The 19,314-nt window shown below is 40.9% G+C and overlaps 1 protein-coding gene across 2 annotated transcripts in view; it reads left to right on the forward strand.

The window, feature by feature from the left end:
* The first annotated feature begins 278 nt into the window (after nucleotides 1-278).
* Ndnf (neuron derived neurotrophic factor) overlaps nucleotides 279-19,314 on the forward strand; it is a 40,599-nt gene continuing 21,563 nt past the window's right edge. The window contains exon 1 of one of the 2 annotated variants that reach the window (XM_029535623.1): nucleotides 279-354. The gene's annotated coding sequence lies outside the window, so the exon portion shown is untranslated. Of the gene's footprint in view, nucleotides 355-7,783; nucleotides 8,311-19,314 lie in introns of those variants that run through there. The other variant, XM_021190631.1, reaches the window with a different exon arrangement.

Here is a 19,314-nt window from a genome sequence, read left to right on the forward strand (position 1 = left end):
GCCCAGCCGAAAGAACAATTTCTTCTGTTTTTGTTTTTTTTTTTTTCTGGACAAAATCTATTGCAGCAAAATAAATCTATCAACTGCCTCTCAAACGTGCCTTCCTACTTCCTGTCTCTTTCTTGTATATTGCTTCCAGGATTTCTACCCTCCCACTCTCTCCCCTACCAAGTCAAACAGTCCCCAGTGGGAGCAAGTCAGAGCCTGCGTTCTTACTCTTCTGCGCAGCTTCCATTTGTAGTCGGAGGCTGCAACCAGTGGCGGAAAGCCAGCTAGCCTGTTTGTTACGTTCTAAGTTCTCAGAAGACAAAAGTGACACTTATCTTTTGAATCCTATGTCCCCGACTCTGTAAGGTAAGAGGCACCTAAGAAACATTTATTAACTGTCTGGGCAAAGTGCTGTTTTTGGATATCACTGCACCAAGTACTTTGCATGAAGTAGTAGTAGCTCAATACCTTAAAAAAGAAGAACTAAGGATATTGTACGGGAATTACCCCTTGATTTGGTGAAGATTGTAGTTGAGGCTTTAATATATATATATATATATATATATATATATATATATATATATATATATAATTCTTTCTAGAAGATAATAGCATTCTGATTTAAAGTAAATATAATTGAGCATACCATAATATTTTTAAAAGCATTCTAATCAAATTAAGACTCAGTGAAATATATTATTATCCCAATATTTGTTATCAGGTGGTTTTCTATAGTTCCAATTAATTTTTCCAGTTAGTAAGAGTCCCTGAGTGTGTCAAAGTCTAGGCTGTTTCTTGTTCTAATCCTTGCACCCACAGCCACCGAGCTACCAGTTTATATCTATTTAAGTCTTTTCTGGGTGAGAAATTTGTCTAGTGTTGCCGGAGATCAAGCTCCTGCTTCCAACATTTTAAGCAAGTCCTTTACCACTGAGCCACTCTTGCACCCTATCCCTATTTGTTACTTTCTCTAACAATCCTTCCAGGATTTCATCCTGCCAAGCTTCCCCTAGATTTGCATAGCACCTCATTATTCCCCTATACCACATGCAAATTATATATTTCCCTGCTAGACTACAGTTTCTGCAAGGAAAGGGACTCATTTGCTCTTTCCCTTCCAGCTCAATGTGTGCACATAGTAAGCGCCCAGTCTTTTAAGTTGACTGAACTTCCTCAGAAAGTCGGAATGTTGGCTAGGATTTATTTCACCTTCTCACTGGCTACATGTGTCAGAGTAGTCAAATGACCCTTTATGTCTGACAGAACTGTAGAGAATAGGGTTACAACCCCTGCCGCAGAGAGACAGTGTATGGTACTTGAGACATGGAAACTGCATGCATGAACAGGTGTGACATCTGCCAGCAAGACCAGGAGTAAGTGTCTCTTGTATCCATGCTTCAAGGCTTAGAGGATGGTTTGAAATTTTTTTCCTGTCCCACTGCCCCTCCCAGCCACCAGAGGAGAATGTCAACTGTTACACTGTAAAGAATTGGGATTCTTGAAGGATATACTTGCATTTGGTGGGTGGGTAACAAATGTATTACACGATTATGATTAAAATGATGATGCCCCAACCTTGAAGCCCTTACAATCCACTTTTGTGACATGACTGTTTCTTATGCTGTGGTCTTTTTCACTTTACAGGGGACCTTAGATCATGGAATAGAATTGATAGAGGGCCCAGAGGAGCTCAAGTTGCATGAGTTATTTTTATCAATATTTTATATTTCATGACTCAGAAAATTTTAAATATTTATTTCAAAATAACTTATAAGTAAACTCAAGCATCCCCTGTAAAATAATCATATTTTCCAAAGAAAACAATTTAACCAGAAAAGGCATTTTTTTGTTGTTGTTTAAAAATCTCTTTAATGTCTGCATACTAGAAGATAGTTGGTGTTGCATATCTTTTCCATATATGATCTTTTCAGTGTTTACTTTTGTTTGAGGTAAAGTGAGTAAATTCTAGTTGTGTACAGATATACAGCTAGAAAAAAATTAAAAATTAGTAACTTCTTCAATAACTCAAGGTATTCTTTAGTGTGACACCAAACCCAGTGAGGACTAGTCCCTTTAACCTGATCACTGCAGTGTAAAAAAACACGAAGTTGCTTCACTTAGCTTCTAATGCTGTGTTACACTGAAGCCTAGTGGTTTATTTTATGCTTTAAAGGGCACTTTAACTCAGGGCTTATTCTAGGATGCATCCTTTAGAAAATACTGGCTCCCCATTTTATGCAAATCTTGCAAACAATGATATATTTTGCTACACTAAACCACCTCAGATTCAGTACCAGGAGCTATTAGGTTCCCTGGGACTGACTCAAGGTCTCTAAATGTTTAGATTTTGTTTTCACTGGAAATAGATGCTACTTGTTATTACCTTGAAGAGACAGGCTCTTCATTTAAAAATAGTCCATTAGTATACAAACCAAAATGGCACAGAATGTTTACCAGTTATTCTTTAAGTATATATTTCATTCAGAAAGCAGCTAGGGCAGTTCATAGTTATTCAAACATGCCATCTCAGGATAGATGATGTGTGTATGTTAGTGTGCAATGGAAGGGCTTACATACATTGTCTAGTTTGCCCCGGGGAATATTAAAAAGAAATAGAGATGAAATTTCAATAAATGAATAATTTTTGTTGTTTCATCAGAGGCATCCATAACAGTAACTGTCATTTTGAAAATGAAACTGAAATAACCATGAGAAATGTTTCAGGGAGTTGCTTCTTTCAGTTGTGTGCTCACAGATTTCTCCACCAGGGTCTTGGTGTAGCTAGTACCAACATCACTCATGACAAATGGCAAATCAGTGTCTCACAACTGACCTGAAAATAGTCTCCCTTCATAGGAACCAAGGACACCTCTGGGGCACTGTGCCTAAGACACAGGCTTGAATTAGGAGTCCTCTCAAATGAACTTAATGTCATCTCTGAATTTTCCAATTCACTGAATATGAATTTTGTAGTTTTACAGTAAATGTGGACAAAAATAAGCAAATGATTTAATATGTAATACTATTCCATGAGACATGTGTTATAAATTGTTCTATTTTTATATTCTAAAAGCATTAATGTTCAGAAAATGTTTTGCTCTACAATGAAAAGAATTCAAGACTAGAACTAAATATGACGGTCAGTCTAAATAACACATGTCATATCTGTCTTATTCGAGAAAAGGGAGGGACCTTTGATGAAATGCCTGATAGTAGGCAGAGGGAACTTATAGAGCCCACCTCCAGCAGGAAGACAGGGCATCAAATGAGGGAGAGGTTTGCCATCCAACAGTAAGAACACTGACCCATATTCATTCCTGTCTGAAGGAAATGCAGGGATGGAAATGGAGAGGAGCCTGAGGGAAAGAAAGTCCAGTGAAAGGCCCAAAGTGGGATCCACCTCAAAGGGAGGTCCCAAGGCCTGACACTATTACTGAGGCTATGGAGCGCTCACAAAAAGGGACCCAGCATGACCATATTCCAGAAGACCCAACAAGCAACTGAAGGAGTCAGATGCAGATATTTGCACCAATGGACAGAAACTGCTGACCCTTGTGGTTGAATTAGGGGAAAGCTAGAAGAAGCTGAGGAGGAGGGCAACCCTGTAGAAGGGCCAGCAGTCTCAACTAACCTTGGCCCCAAGATCTCTTTAACACCGGACTACCAAGCAGGCAGCATACACCAGCTGATATGAGGCACCCAACAAATACACAGCAGAAGACTGCTGGGTCTGTGTTCAATCAGAGATGATGCACTTAACCCTCAAGAGACTGGAGGCCTCAGGGGGTTTAGAGGTCAGGTGGGGTGGGGGTTGGGGTGGGGACATCCTCGTGGAGACCGGGGTGAGGAGGAGGTACGGGATATGGAACAGTCAGAGTGTTGATGGGGAAGGAATAAACTGGAGTGTAAAAAAATAATAGTAATAAAAAGAAAGAAAGAAAAGCAAATGACCGTAAATGAAGGTGAGTTTAGGAAAGAAGAACTCTGTTCATCACTGGTGGGAATGTAAACCTGTAGAGCAGCCATGGAAGTCTACAATGAAGTTTAAGGAAAAAATAAAACTGAAAATGGGATAAATGGGACTGGATAAATGGCTCAGTGGTTAAGAGCACTGGCTGCTCTTCTATAGGACCTGTGTGCAATTTTCAGCACAGACATGGTGGCTAACGACCAAATGTAACCCCAATTCCGAGAGATCTGATGCCCTCTCCTGGTCTCTGCACGCATCAGGTGGATATTCCAAGCCAGATAAGGGACAGTAGAGTGTTGCCAAGCCGGGGGGGGGGGGAATCTCTCAGCGAGCATGGCAGTAGTGAGGCTGTTCCCTACCCAAATTAGCCTTGGACCTACTCAACTCCAAAGGGACAAAGCCAGTTAGGCTTCTGTTTCCCTACCAGACAACTGGCTTCTTAGAAACCATGTGACTGGCAGTCTGCTAATCTAGCTGGTGTGCTTGACACTAAGGCAGTACTTCTTCCCTTGACCTCTTTCCTCCCCTCCCTAATGACGTGAGCTGTATACGCTAGCCCTCCTATTTCAATAAAGGAGCTGGCCTCTGAAACAGTCTCTTGGGCTGTTCATACCCGCTGTACTCACCAGGTTCCGAGACCCTGCTCCCCAGCTCCCCCCCAGCTGGTGCATAAAGGCAGCTAGGTGCGGGGACCCACAATCGATTATACAAGTGGTGCTTACATGTGCTTGTAGACAAAACAGCCATACACATTAAAAAAATAAATTAATTTAAAAAATTTGAACCCAAAATAGAATTGACTTGTGACCCAGCTATACCACTCTTGACTATGTACCCAAAGGATCCGGAATCAACATACCACAGACGCTCGCATATCTGTATTTATTGATCGCAATACATGTGAGAATGAAATGTGGTATGTTTTATGGAATTTTATGCAGCCATAAACAAAAATGAAATCAGGACACAGGAAAATGGACACAACTGGAAATCATTATGCTAAGCCAAATAAGGAGACTGGGAAAGGTAAGTGCTCTGGTTCTGCTCATGTATAGAACCTAGATTTGACATTGTTTATATGCATACATATATGTGTGGCTTATATATGTGTATGTTTATGGGTCACAAGACTTGAAAAGAAACCATAAGATAGCAGGAAGAGCTCTTAGTAGGAAATAGAGAAGGTGGTAGATAAGCTGTAATAAAGTAAGAATTGGGAGTGACTGGAAAATAAAGGGAAGAGGGACAGCAGTGGGAAGACACATGAGAGCAAAGTGAAATGGCATGGGGACTGTCACCACAGAACCTTTCCCTTGGGGCTGAAGAGGTGGCTCAGGGTTTAAGGGGGCTTGCTGCTTTGGCAGTGGACTTGCGTTCAGTCCCAGCATCTACACTGGGCATGCCCCAGAAGACTGTACACCCTTTTCTGGCCTTCTCAAGGACTGCTCTTACATGCATAACAACACACATACATACCACTAATTAATAAACATTTTATAAACTTGAAAAATTACTCTTCCTCTTAAGCTATTTTTTTAAAAAATGAAATCCCATTTCATTTGGATTCTACTGATCCGTCTGTCACAGCCTAGAATGGTCACCAGCCCCAACTCCTTTGGCTTTACTAATTCTGTTCCCTCCTTGTTTGGTTTTCTTTATGGTCTCTATCTTTGCCAGGCTTTTTTCTTCTTCTTCCTATTTCTGTAGCACTAGTGTCCTGGCGTGATCATTCCCCTGTCTTTTTACTTCTTTCTTCCTCTCAGACTTACAAAACACCTGAATGCGGATGACCCCTGATTCCAACCCGACCTCTCTCAAAAGCCTTCCTCCCTCTCCAGCTGCCAACACAATGCTGAATTCAGACATTACCAACACCCTTACTCCACAAACTTAAAGCCGAGAACATAACCATGTATAAACAGAGACATATATGCATTTATCTATACCTACGCGCACATCTTTATCATCTCTACATCTTTATTTCTCTGCACTGTTTCTTCTTGCTAGTGGCACCACGGCCTGTCGTGTGCCACCCAGACTTAGAACTAACCCTCTTCTTCCACTTCCTATAAGGACTTACTAACCACTGTCAGCGAATTCTAAATGTATCTGAAATGGCCCCGGCCGCTCAGCTTCATTGGTTGAGACCTACTTTTATTTCTACCTTGTAGAAGTCTCCTCACTATTAAGTCACTCCTATTTGTCTTCCTAAGAGATATCAGAGTGACCTTTCTAAATGTATACGCAATGACACAAACCTTATGATCCGCTTCCTCTTAACAACTTTAATCATTTTCCAAACAACGGTCACCTTCAGAAGTTCTGTCTCCCTGAGTCTGGAGCCTGGGGTGGGAGGCCTTGCTCGCTGCACCTGCAATGCAGCCACACCTAACTTCTCCCTGTTCCCAGGGCACCCACCACGTACTCTGGCACGTTCCAAGTTCTTCATTTACTTCTCTGTGGAATGCTCTCCTCCTTCCCCTCCCCCACCCTCGTTTGCCTGGACTCCTTCATACACCAGAGTTCTGCACTGAAACCTATACCCTGAGCACCTTCTAAGCCTTTTATGGCTTTTACAAAACTATGTCACAGCATGGACGCATTTAACAAATCCACCTAGAGTAGTAGTCTCCCTAGCAGCAGAACTTTGGAAAGTGGGCTGAACTGCCTTCCGCAAGATGCTTGCTTTTCAAAGGCATTTAACAGAAAGCCAATAGTTCTAAATAAGGGTTCGATACAGTTGAATTTTATCTTATCTTTGCTTTGATAACAATGGAAGTACATATGCGTTTTCATGTTTTCAGTACAGACACTATTAATAAATCCGGTGTAGTGTATTCTTAGAACTTGATACCCTAGAAGACAGAGTCTGAAGAAAGAAAGAAAGAAAGAAAGAAAGAAAGAAAGAAAGAAAGAAAGAAAGAAAGAAAGAAAGANGAGGGAAGGGAAGGGAGGGAGGGAGGGAGGGAGGGAGGAAGGAAGGAAGGAAGGAAGGAAGGAAGGAAGGAAGGAAGGAAGGAAGGAAAAGAGAGAAAAGAGACTTGCTAATCTAGGTTCTCAGTCACGAAAATGAGATTTCTAAATATTACTCCATACCCCTACACACACCCAGGCTCAGGCCAGGTTGCTAATTAAGCAAGTTCTTCCCATAATTACCTAGTCAGCCTTAATGGCTTTCCAAGTTCTGCTGGGTCTCACTGGTCCTGTAGGGTCATTTTTTTTTTTTTTCCAGTTGTTAAAACAGCTGCTGAGTTTCAAGCCCCAGAGGCTGGATTTGCAGAGGCAAAAGCTCCAGAGTGAAGGCTGGGGCAGGCGGTCTGCGAGAGTCACATTCTGTGCTCTCTTCCTCCAACCTCCAGCCTTCCAACTGAACACTCCGGATCGCTAACCAAGCTCAGAGTTACTCTTCATTGTGTTCCCTGGTTTCTGGACAGTGAGATGGTCCCCCGTGAGCGTCTGGTTGTGCATCATTGTTGGGGGTCTCAAAGGCGCCCTCCCACCCCTCTCCCCACCCCCAGGCGGCAGGGACCTAAAGAAAGCAATGTGTCCTGTGACACCGTGACAACCCCCAACCCCGACCGCAGCCCCACGAGGGTCTTGTGTGAGGAGCACTTGGTCGTTGGACCGGAATGTATGCGAGAAAGAGGCAGCAAAGGAACGTGTGTGTGTGTGTGTGTGTGTGTGTGTGTGTGTGTGTGTGTGTGTTGCACGCTGGCGCGCAGCGGGAGAGAGGGCGCGAGGCACGAAGGGGGAGCGGCGGGCAGAGGAAGGCGGGGCAGCGGGCAGCGGCGGGCGGGCTGGGAGGGGCAGAGGCTCAAGCTCTGCAGTGACACCAGGAGCCAGCGCACACTCCTTGCCCAGAGAGGCGAGAGAGCAGAGCTTAGCGAGCCGCGTAAGAACCGCCGCCGCCTCGGTTGCTGGTGCACCGGGCTCTGCCTCTGCAGCCCGCGCCGGCGTTTAGCGAGCCAGCCTGTCCGGCAGTGCCAGCTCCACGGGCGCGTTCAGTATCCTCCCGCCACCCAGCGCCCGCATCCACCCGCGCTGTCCTGCGACCCCCCAGCCCGGCGCCGCCGTCAGAGCCACTTCGCAGCAACTTCTGCGGCTGCGTGTCGCCGGCCTTCTGCTTGTGTTGGAAGTTTGCAGCGCCCGCCACAAAGTTGGGACACTTGGGCATTACATTTTGCCCTAGAGTGTACGTCCCCTCGGCTCGTGGATCCTGGTATTTGACATCTTGGTAGGATCCCCGGACCTGGGCTTTTTCCGCACATCACACACCCCTCCCCGGGGGAGAGAAAAACAACAACAACCAACCAAACTTTCCTCTTCCCGCTAGAAAAAAAAAATTCTTTAAGGTAAGGAGCAAGATTGAGTCAATTCTCACCTCCCCCGGGCGCCTTCTTGCGCCGGTGCGGACCTGGCCCGACTGCATTTGCATCTAAGGCTGGTTTATGGTCGGGTTTGAGGTGTATCCTCACACAGGGAAGGGAGCGATCAGAGGCTTTCTAGAACACGGACGTGGGCAGCTCTCACTGGGCTGGGTTGGTCGGTCTGTGGCTGGGTCACTGATGTATTAGGTGGGCAGACAGCGCCAGTGCTGGGGAAATGGACTCGCTGCGTCGGGCTGGAGTGGATCCCCGGAACCTCCCGCGTTATCCTAGCCCTGCCTAGACACTGACTTTGGCCGGTTGGCGGTGGGCTCTTGCTTCTCTCCCCGGGTTCGAAGTCCTTCTCCATATATGCTAGTTCTGCGGGACTGAGTGTTGGGGCGGGAGGTGTGTGTGGGGGGCACTAGCGTGAGTCTGCGAAGCTTGCAGGACTCGCGGAGTGGAGCACGGAGGTGGGCTCCGTGCAGACCGTGGCTGAGAGGCGGTGGCAGGAATCTTCTGGGACTAGCCCAGAGACCCCGCGCTTTCTCCTCATTTGTCCTCTGCCAAGCCGACCAGCATCCTTAAAGAAACTTCCCTAAGCTGGGTGGTCTAGGTCCGGCTCATACTTTCCGAAGCTTATCAGAGTAGCTATGGAGGTCCGGACACCCTCCCTCCGCCACAGCGGCCACCCTGTGTGGTGACCTCTCCAGTGTGTGTGTGCCATCCAGAGCTTTTTAGTCCGAGCTACCTTTCTCCTTGTCGCGCCGGCAGGGAGCCTCCAGAGTTAAAGCGCTAGCTTACAGACCGGCTCCGCTCTTCCCGGGCGGGCGCTTCGCGACTGTGATTTGGGGTGCTCTTTCATTTTGTCGCTCGAGCTTCATTCTCACTCTAACTCTCTTCCTCGTCCCAGGCCGAGGTGTGAGAATTCTTGAAGTCGGTCGTTCCAGCTGCAGAAGGGTGGCTCGGGAGCTGGCTCACCCCAATCCCACAGGTCACCGCCCCCCTTGTCCCTGCAGAGCGCTGTTCATTATCTGCTCTGGGGACCGTTAACTCCCTGAAACCAAGACCGTTAGCTCCCTGAAACCAAGAGTGGGAGAATAAACCTTTAAAAGTCGGTTTTGATATATATATATATATATATATATATATATATATATATATATATATATATATATTAAACAGAGTTCTTTTAAGTAACTTGGGGTGGCGGTTTGTTTACTTCTTTTAGTCCCTCTAAATCCTAAGGAATGTTTTATTTGTTTATTTGCCTTGATCTAAGGGTCTCCAACACATAACCTTCTCATTTTCTCTCTACCCCTCCCCCTACTTGCTTTGTGGCCCTCTTTTTCGTTTTTGTTTTTTTGTTTTTGTTTTTGTTTTTGTTTTGTTTTGTTTTGTTTTTGAGAAGGGGGTCTCCACTCCTCCCAATCTCCTCCTGCAGGGTTTCTGAGTGCCTTTGAGACCTTGGAGGGGGGTCATCAATGGTAATAAACAGGACCCCCAAGCCATTCCCTGATCCATTTTAAGCAAGTAAAATCCTCTGCGAGCTCACAGAAGTGGAGATAAAACAGATAAAGCATCCCTCCCTCCCGAGAGAGCTGTTGCTTAGGACTGGATGCTGCCTTTGAATTGTTTTATTATCCTGAAAGAGTGATTGATGGATGCAAGAGGCAATGCGCATTTGGAGCAGAGTGTACTGGGGACCTCCGGTATTTATTATTATTCATTATTAAGTATTAAGAGTGCTAACAAGGCCATCACCCCAGCTGAAGTCAGTGTTTACACTTACTTGGTTTTATGTCAGTCTCTTATTACAGTGATCTCTGAAAGGGCCAACACCACAACTGTATTCATTCCTCACACTCATTCCGCATATGGGATTAATATTAATCAAACTGTCACAAAGGATACTGTCGTTTTACCAGTTTTAACTTGGGATGTTGTAGAGGGCTGCAACCCTATGAAATGCCATTTTCATCGCTTTGACTTTTCAGAGTTTAAAAAACTTGGCAACATAATTAATTATGGTCCCAATTCCCATTTTCAATCTAAACTTATATTCAGGATTATATTAAAATATCTTATCACTCATTCGCTAAAAGGGACTCTTGTGAAATTACATTCCAATTTAGGGGATGGTAGAACAACTGGGAATGTGCCCCCTTCCCAAGTTAGAGGTTAGTACTGTTTCAAATTTCCATCAAAAACTCCTCTTCCAAGGGTTGGAGTGATGTTTCAATGGTTAAGAGCTTTTAATGTTCTTGCAAAGGACATCAGTTCTAGTCCAGCAGCTACAGAGATCAACTCACAACCCCCCTGCAAATCCAGCTGTGGTTGGCACCTGCACATCAGTGCCTGCATACTCATGCACACAAGACGGGCAGACACACACACACACACACACACACACACAGGGGAGAGAGAGAGAGAGAGAGAGAGAGAGAGAGAGAGAGAGAGAGAGAGAGAGAGAACTTTAAAACTCCTCTTTGTCACTTAGAGCCATTGCCCATTTCTTCTCTGCATAGCTCTTTCCTGACTGTCCTTAATCTTCACCATACACTTGAACTTGCAACTTTGTATTCCTATTTTCATTTTTATATCAGAATCTTTTATTCATTAAACTTATATGTCAAAGAATCAGGCAGAAATACTCTTTTAATTAGTAAACATATAAAAAAGAAGCTAAACCTCTGTAATGGGCCTAAATTGTTATTAATTATATGTGGTTTATTATGCATTGATTTAAGTAGAAATAAAAGCATCCTTTAATCACTTGCACACGCAGCTTTTATCTCTGAAGATGTAACAAAATGTGTAATTGCAAACCATCCCTATGAACAAGGGATGCCTGACTTTTATTTTATTTGTCCTGGGTCTTAGCATCCATGTGCTAAACTACAAATCTTAGAGAGAAAAAACTCACATCATAATTTTATCATGTGTTGCAATGGAACGTAACATCCCAAGCAGATGAAACAGGCCATCTTCATGTAATTTAGGGATTTTCCAGTGACATCATGAATTTGGCCTTTCTGACTTTAGGCTTTCTCATATGGACTTATGAACTGGAGTCTGCTTGTGGTGGGGAAAACCATGTATTTTAAAGCTCTAACAAATTGTTTGCAATGTAAGAGAGGTCTGTGTTGGTTTCTTAGCAGTTCTATTGTGCCTCTAACCAGAGGTCAGAATACACTATCTGTTTTGAAGCTGGCTGTATCAGTCTCACTATGGTGAGAACGAAAGCTTTTCAGGTTAACATAAGAACAGATTTTGAGTAATTATCAGAAAACGTGAATGCCATGTGAATCCCACATAATTGCACAGATTCTATTATGGTTGATTCTCAGATGGTTGATGCTTTTTCATAAGTGTTCATTTTCTCCCTGTTTTCTTGTCATGTAGTAGACACAGCACAGATGAGTTGTTTAAAAATTAACAACACAAAACAGTGGCTTCAAAACTAATTTTAAAGCACAACTCTCCCAGTATTTAAATAGTCCCTTAAAAAAATACTCTATATGAAGACTAGAGAGAAGTCCCAGTGACTAAGAACACTTGTTGATCTGGCAGAGGACCTGGTTTCGGATTCCAGAACCCATCTAGTGGCTCACAACTGTCTGTGATTCCTTGTCTATGGAATCCAATGCCTTCTTTTGACCTCCAAGGACAGGAGTCACTTATGTGGTATGTATACATATGTGTGGACTAAAGTTTCATACTCATAAAATAAATAATGAAAAAGTACTCTGTGTTTTATGCTCTGGAGTCCAGATAGTTTTTATTTTTTCCTATATATTAAAAGTGATTTAAAAAGACAGATAAAATAGCAAGATGTATAGAGTCAAATTCCTTTGTTGATTTCCATCTAGGAAGAAGACGAAATTCAGGAAATTCAGTAGTTGCTGTACTGCACAGTAGTACATAGACCATAACCTAGAGCGTGGGGCACAGTATTGCAGTGTGGTTGTGCACGTTCACATATCTTTTGACACATCGAAGATATCACCTGGCACTTGCAAAGAGGTCCATAGTGGGCTGCTCACCTCTTCAATACCAAATTCAGAAACGCCAGACCCGTATCTTTCCTCTCCCTTTACATTCTAATAAAAAAAGCTGCCAAGACCAACTCCACAAATATCACTTTTCTGAAAGATTTGAAAAGCATACATTGTATACGATAACATAGATGTCACAATTAAAAACATTGCTTCTTTTGCCCTTTAGAAATTAAGAGTAGAACATTTGATGGGTGCAGAGAAAGGGGAAACATAGCTTTATGTCCTTCTTCATCTTGTTAGGATGAAGGCACAGGTCTGACCACAGCATTGCTGAACACAGGTCCTTGTAACAATGCCACTGTTGCTAAGGAGCTCATGGAGCAAAGCTCCCTCTAAGCTTCATTTTAAACCTGTGGTCCTCAAAGCTGTAACAAAAGCATGGAGAGCTCAGGATTAAATCCTGTTATTCCTTCCACCTTTTGGAAATAGATTTTAGGTACTTGGTAAATAATTTTAGATTTTTATTTGTTGTTTTTTATTCCTACTGCAAATTTGAATGACACATATTTACCATTTTATAAATTTTTCTGAAGTGTATTAGACTCACATGTAAAACCTCTTTAAAAGTATCTCCTTTATTTTTATTTTCTTTTATTAAGTTATTTATTTACATTACATCCTGAGGGTAAGAAATATGTTATAATATGTTATAATATGTTATAACCCACAAAGTAGTAAAATGTATACAGTTAACTTATCAAACATCTACTTTAGTTTTCTTTGAAATAATATGTTGGTTGAGAATGGTAAAAGACATTTTATTTGTTTTTTTTTATAAATAATTTTTTATTAGATATTTTCTTCATTTACATTTCAGGTTAGTAAAGTTTGGAAGGCCTTCAAATTTTGATTATGCATGAATAGAAATTAACTCACTAAAGTGAAATCCTTGAACACTGTGCAGCATGGAAACTTTTAAACATGGCTAAATTACAAACCTACACATAAGTGTGGTACACGCATGTATACCTGCTTCCTAGCTGCAATAGTGTCAGCTAGTGTCACAGACAGTGGTAATGGACAGAAGTGCAGTGAAGATCCTGCCGTTTGCTCCAAGAGGACTCCAGGTGAATGCTGTCTTCCAGTTGCCATGTCTGAAACACAGACTACAGTTTAAAGGCACAGTAATATATATATATATACACACACACACACACACACACATTTTATTCACAACTGGAAGGCAATACTTCTGGTAACTTCCCTCAGTGGCTTTGTGGCCTTGTCTACAAAGATGGAGCTAAAATGAAACAAGAAGATTAACATTTTTTCTTCTCTTTCTTTTCCTTTTTTCTTTTATTGTTGTTGTTACTTTTGTTTGTTTGTTTGTTTTGTTTTTGAGACAGAGTCTCACTATGTTGCTCTTACTGACCTAAGTTTGCTATATAGACCAGGCTGTCCTAAAAACTCACAGGGATCTGTCTGACTCTGCCTTGTGAGTGCTGAGATTAAGCGCATTTACTGCTATGCCATGTCCGACTGAAGTTTTCTTTTTATAAAATGAACAGTAGTCTCTGAGCACATAATGAAAACAAACTGTAGAATATTATTTCATCTTGTTCTAGCAAAGACTGTGCCCACTTTTAAATTATAACACAATGAGTGAACAAAGTGTTATAGTTAAGAGTGATATTTAGATCACTGGCAAAGATATTGTTTTTTCTATTTACTGGCGGCAGATATGTTTGAGAAATAGTGCTAACTTGAAAAGGCCTATCTGATTAGGATTGGTAGTCTGTCCTGCTTACATGAAGCAAGTGTCAAGAGACTTTTGGCAAGTGAATAGTTACAGTGTATAGAGTATTGTGGTAAAGCACAATCCACAACCTGCTTATACATCTTGGGATACTGATGATGATCCCCGAGATGAACTCACATTATTATACAAGTCAATTTGCACAATATAGACATACACGATCCATCTTTGCTTTAAACTTCATTTAAAAACCCATATAGTAAGTACAGTTTCAGTGGAAAAGACACAGCAGCGTGCAGTTGCATGTCTTCCCGTAGCTTTAAATGCAGTGTGCTGGTCAGCGTCATTCAATGTAAACATTCACCAGACTTCATTATCAAAAGCTTTGGGTTGGGATAGATTCTGACATTTGTGGACCAACTAATTGAAGAGACATTTATTGCCACAGTGGTGACAAAGGTCAGGGGCAGGAGGTTGGCTCCCTGCTGGGCAACTGGTTTCAGTTATTTTTATTCCTTTGCTTCCTTCTAAAAGGTTTATTGGTGACTATTCAAAGTTTGTGGAAATCTGTTATGAAAATTTAATGTTGTTTTTAATGGAAAAATGAAACAGCTTCTTAAATAACTATCAACATCAACAGCATTGGTAGCAGGATTCTCCCGTAACAAATGAGCTAAGAGGTGCCCAGCTGTTACCAAAGTGGTACTGACAGGAAAAAGACTTTTTTTTTTTTTTTTTTTTTTTTACTAATTTAAAAGGAAATTTATTTTTTAGAGTCTTCTATAAAACTAAAAATGCTTCAGCAGTAACAGTAAAATTATAATTATAAATATAAAAATTATAAGCTAAGATCTTAAAAGATAAAGCCAAATAGAAAAGAGACCAATATAACAAAATATGCATATGTATATATATATATATAAACATATTATATATACATGCATGTCCTAAAGCCTCTTCTCTTCTCTTCTCTTCTCTTCTCTTCTCTTCTCTTCTCTTCTCTTCTCTTCTCTTCTCTTCTCTTCTCTTCTCTTCTTTATTTCTTTTTTGAGCAACTTATCTTTCCTGTAGTTTCCTTTTCTAATAATTCTGTCTCTTGTATTTTAACAAAAGTTATAGCTAAGGCCATCTTCATGGGTCACACATACAAATACAAGGGCCTCATGCTTGGTTGCTGCCCTCATTAAATTAATGATGCCCTTCATTCTGATCACAGTTTCTCTTCTCTCACCTCCTCCCAGATCCTGCCAGCCTCTCAACCTACCCAACTTTCTCTCTCTAGAAGACAAACAGGCAAAACAAAACAAACAAAAATCAGAGCGAAATAAAACAAACATATAGAAAAAAGCATGAGAGACTCTCTCTCTCTCTCTCTCTCTCTCTCTCTCACACACACACACACACACACACACACACACACACACATACACAAACACACTATTAAAACACAAAATTGGAAATCATAGTACATAAGCAAAAAAGTACATATTACAGTTTAAAACAACTTTCTAGTTTTTCATGCAAAGAGTGTTGCATTTTGAACTTTTTCTTGAAAATTTGGTTTCCACAAAGTTATCAGTTATTAACTGATATTAAAGTTGTTCCTATATTTTGAATTTTAAACATAGATGACAATGTTTTTACCCATTAACATTAGTAGTGTTCTAGATAAGATTTGTTTGTTTGTTTTTTTTTATGAAACATTTTCACATCCTTTGACTTCCATAACATCTTCCTGCTAATATGATGTCAGCTCAATGAAGACACATAAACTCACAGGAACTTTTAAAAATAGCACTAAATCTTTGGTTCAAGAACAAAGTTGAATTTTAAAATTCTACAAAGTTTGAAATTAATGACCAAATTAATTTGTATAGATAGAATTTGCTTTTTTTCCCTGTATTTATTGACTCTGGAATGTTATTTCCTTATAAAGCCTGAGGACCTGGGCGCTAATTCTTGGGACCCACACAGTGAAAGGAGGCGATGAAGTTTAGCAAGGTGTTCTCTAACCTTCATGTGTGTTAGTGACATGTGTGCACCCCACCCTCCCCGTACACAGAAATAAAGAAAAGTAAAACATTTAAAAACATATATTCCCAATTTAGTTTCCAAGATCACAGTGGTGTGATGTCTACTAAATGTTTTTATTTGTTTTAAAGGATGCTTTATTAAATATTTTAAGGAAAAAATTTTAACTGCTTATGGTTAATTTTTAATTTGAAAGTAAAACAAACAAACAAACAAACAAACAAACCAGCCATTCTGGTTCCAAATAGCACAGAAGGTGAATAGACAAATGTTGGTCCACACCTGTCTTTCTAGAAAGTTATCCTTTTTTTGTTAGGGGAAATCAACTTTAAGTAAAATGGGGTACCCACATACCTCCAACAATGCATTCTGACATAATTTTCAACATCCCCTACCCAACATTGAAGCAAATAATTCTTCACTCATGCTGCTCTGCCGTGGAAAGCACACCAAGTTTTGGTGCTGTTAATCCACCTGTGTTTGGGAAATTGATTCTTGCAGGCTTGCTCTTTTTTCTCTTCTGCCTCCTCTTCCCTCTCACTGACCAGCGCTGGAAGTCTCTGGGTATCGAGTGCTGCCAGACTGCTATTTTTTGAGTCTGTCCTCTGTGTTTCATTATGTAAACGTGTACACGACTACTGACAGGTATGTTACTTTTTGAGTCTTTTCTCTGTGTTTCTTTATGTAAGTATGTACACATATGTACATTCATATGTATGTATTTATGTATAATTGACAAAGATATTCAAGTACTTTAGAATTCATCAGGGAGCAAAGAAATAAAATGAATTTTTTAAGTATGTAGAAATTAATAAGAAAAGCCGGGATTAGAAAATTGAGCTAGACATTTATTTGAGACATGTAGTCTATAATCCTGAAATATTTAAATTATCTTTAGGAACTGTAAACAAAAATACAACTTCTTCAAAACTAATTGTATTTAATTGGTCAGCAGTTATTTTATTCTGTGAACTCTAGTGTTGTTGAGACATAAGAACCGAAGGGAGGTCAGTTCTAAGATTGAAAAAAATTATATCTAAAAACATGAATGAAATTGTACACAGACATTAAAGAAGAGTTTAAATAAAGTGACTCTCTATTTAAGAGGATAATACCTCTCCCAAAAGTCATATGCTATCCAACAAGAAGCCCAGTGCTATGTACAATTTCCTTCCCTTCAAATTGTTAACCAGTGAGCAGACGTCCCAAGACAACACAGACAGGATATTATGCTGCTCTTGGTAACCAAGTACTCCATAGTAAGACCCTATTGTTGAAGCCACCATAGACTTGAGTCCTGGGACACAGGAAAAATCAGGCTGCTGTTGACCTGGGAGCTTCATCTTTACTAGATATGTTTTCATAGTGCTGGAAGGTGCTTCTGCAGGAAAAAAGTTATCAGTTAACTGTGACCTATGCAAGCGCTGATAGTAAGTAGCCCTGGCAAGATATTCCTATTGGTACAACAGTGTCACAAATAAAGGAGTGACCTACCACTTTCCAACTAGATTTAAAGCTTGCTGCAGAAAATGGAGCCTGTGAATGTATTTTAAGTAGGCCAAGAACCTGTGCCTGGATAGACCATAGACCCAGAAAAGAACTTACTATCATTATTTAGCTAAATGGACATAGTATTCAACTCTATCCTAAATGTTTATCTTTATACCCATAAAATAGTGCAGCTCTCAACCTTCATCACAGATGCTTCCTTTTGCAGTATATGGCAATTGATTCATAGACCTTTTGCAGTATATGGCAATTGATTCATAGACTTACAGTTGGTCATAATGCAGAAAATAAGAGACTGTGAAGTGCCTAACCCTAAATGGAACATTTGTATCACTTGCTCCACCCTCAAGGATTAGGGACACCATAGACAAAAAATGGTGGAATATTATAAGGGTCAGGGATAATAGAAGACCTATGTGAAACCAGTGTCTTTGGTCAGGAGAGGAATGTTGCAAGACACAAACTCACAGCAGGTGTGACTGAATGCCCTAAAACTCCACAAGATCAAGCCAGCTAAAATTCCAGGATCAGTGGTGGTGGGGCACTCACCCAGTTCCTCCCCAATATGAAAAGCTATTGGCAGTTGATAGTTGCTGGGAGAGGGAAAATTTGTTTATTTCAGATGTGACCTCCTGACATACAACCCATATTCAAGCAGTATACTGGTAACATGAATGAACTTAGTGGACTTAAAAAATTGGGGAGAAGAATGGGAAGACCCAGAGGCAGAGATGGAGGGGGTGGGTTTGACAAAATCTAACTGTTTCATATATGAAATTCTCAAACAATAGATTTTTTAAACTAAATTTGAAAGTACCCTTTAAGTGCATAAAAGTTTTTAAACCCAAGTTACTAATACATAGGGGAATTTTCTTTTTCCTCTGGAAAAAGTAAGGAAATGTATCACTTTCATTCTATGTGTGGAGTGAGAGCCTAGGCTGTAAGCTTGAAAATACAGATCCGGTAGCCTTTGAAACTCCTTCCCCACCTGTGGTTTTAAAAGTTTGTTATAGACACATCTTTTATTATTTAATCCAGTTTGACACTGACTGTAGCTCAGTGGTATAGTACATGCCTAGTATCAATAAAACCCTAGGTTTCTTCCCCAGTCCCCGGTGTGTGAAAAAAGATTGCATTTGTGCAGCTAGTCTAAGCAGATACCTTACATGTTACATATGTAAATCGAGAACATCTTTAATTTAAAACACTCGTGTTTAATCTGAGGAGTATTGGTCTCCACAGTAGAGGAGGAATGTAAGACTGAGGTTCAGAGATACACTCAAGTTCAAGAGATGGAAGACTAGCTGGCTCTTCTCTGCTCCTTACCCCATGTCCAGCCACACTTTCTTTTCTTTTTTTCACTTTGCTTTGACAGTCTTTGAGCTCTCCAAACATGAGTGAACAGTATAAATTGCATGATAGAGAAGGATGGAAAACAACACAGAACAGGTCCAGACTTAAATCTGTAGGAGATTTTGGTCTTGTATTGATGGGAAAACAAAACGTGAAAGGAGTTCACGTGAGCTGTGGGGATATGAGCTAGATGAGAGAGCTAAATAGAGAAAGTAAAAGAGAACTGTGCTTATACTAGGTTCTCTAAATGACTAGAGGCCAGGAACTTCCTCCTTGGAGGACATTATCTCATCTTTCCAAAATGTGTCTTTGTTTGGGAAAAGGGGCTGGACTTCTATAAAA

Source organism: Mus pahari, chromosome 2 (assembly GCF_900095145.1).
Source record: "Mus pahari chromosome 2, PAHARI_EIJ_v1.1, whole genome shotgun sequence".
In the NCBI taxonomy this organism is placed as follows: domain Eukaryota; kingdom Metazoa; phylum Chordata; class Mammalia; order Rodentia; family Muridae; genus Mus; species Mus pahari.